Consider the following 1,831-nt stretch of genomic DNA (forward strand, 5'->3'; position numbering starts at 1 on the left):
ATTGCAAGTGCTTTGAGGGCATGTGTTCCGGCAGTTTGGTTATCGATCTCTGTGCGGGAGTTATCGATCTGGACATATCCGTACGTCTCCGATGGGACTTGGTGTGGAACAGGCGAGACGGCCACGCTCCTCAGATATACAATGTATATGTATAAAACTATTGAGACTTAAAAAATTCTCGACGTTTGATGTTTTCTATTGTTGTGTTGTCGTGTCCTACACTCACACGTCCGGCGTCTGTGGTGAAGAGGTTAGGTGTTTCGCTGCCGCACGCAGTAGACCCGAGTTCGATCCTCGAGTGATGTGGTTGGCGGGAGCTCTGGTGTACTTTGCTCCTTCTTTCCTATCAAACATTTATCGTACTCATCTCTCCTCATTCTTTTTGTGTTTGTTACTTCCTTTTAGCACCACTAATCTTCGGCACTTATATGACCTTGTTGTGTTGCAAGTGCCGTAAAACTCTTACTGTGGGTGGTTGGCGGGTGCTCTGGTGTGGTTTGCTTCTTCTTTCCTATCAACATCTATTGTCCTTATCTCAATTCCCTTCTTCTTTTTTAAATGTTTGTTACTCTCTTGTTACGCCTCTGATCTTCTGGCGCTCATATGACCTTATGCAGTTGCGAGCGCCTTAAAACCTCTACTAAAAAAAAACTCTTATTAAAACTAAACTAAAAGCAGAAGACCCGTGTTCGATTCCCGAGTGAGGAGACTCATTTATGATGACACCCCGAGTGTGAAGGGGTGTGTGTGGGGGGTGGGGGGGGGAGGGCTGCTGATAGAAGATATTTGTATAGCTGAGACCATTTGTGTCCCCCTTGACCACTTGACGGGCCGACCGGCCGGCCAGCAGAGACACAGTGTGGGACAGTGGGACAGATTTATGGGCCGTTTTATCGATGCCGGATCCAGTTAGAGCCCAGTTGTGAGCTGATGGTTTTCTGTCGCTCCTTTGTTCCGCGCCATTTCTTAGGAAAGTGCGCAATTGTTTTGGGGATTTTTGTATCTTTGTATTTTTTTTTCTCTTTATTCGTGATACTCTGTTTAGCATTGCAGGCAATTACATCAGTGGCGTGAAAAATCTCCTCCGGTAATTTCTGTGTCTCCGCTTTGAGCTGTGGGATGTGGGCTTTTGTTTTCTGCACTTGGTGATCCGGCCGGTGTGGATGACGTGTGCGGTGCCTCTGTGTCCGACTCTTTCCCTTACACCCCCCCCCCCCCCTTTCCTCCCTTTTTTTTTTTTTTAGTATGTCTGTTTTGTTTTATCTCTTCTCTTAGCACTTACTATATTGCCCGTTGTTTGTGTTGATATGATTTCTCTTTGTTTACCTATATCAAAGCATGTGGATGGTTGATGGGTCCTCTGATATGGTTTATTCCTTCTTTCATGTCATGCATCTGTAGTTCTGAGCTCTCTTCCTCCTTTTTTAAAATTGTGTTTCTTACTCTCTTGCAACACCTCTAATCTTCGGCACTTATATGACCTTATTGTGTCGCAAGTGCCGTAAAACGCGTACTAATACTAAAACAAAACATGACAAGGCTCACCCACCCCCTTGTGTTTCTTAATACATGTACATTGAATATATTATTATTACGACAATGAAGACGCCTGCCAGTCTAAAACAACGACTTATCCACACTTATGGGTGGTTTGTCTTGGACAATTTCAGCGGTATTAATATAAATGCATTGCAACATTAATTGTGTGGTATTGTTGCTGCAAACTTAAAGAAGGGGAGAATGAATGTCTTTGTGTCAAAGAGTGGGACTTGCCGTGACAAGAAGAACGATATAAAAAATATAATAATTATATTATTTTATCAGTAACGGT

Source organism: Aplysia californica, unplaced genomic scaffold (genome assembly GCF_000002075.1).
Source record: "Aplysia californica isolate F4 #8 unplaced genomic scaffold, AplCal3.0 scaffold00428, whole genome shotgun sequence".
Taxonomy (NCBI): Eukaryota; Metazoa; Mollusca; class Gastropoda; order Aplysiida; family Aplysiidae; genus Aplysia; species Aplysia californica.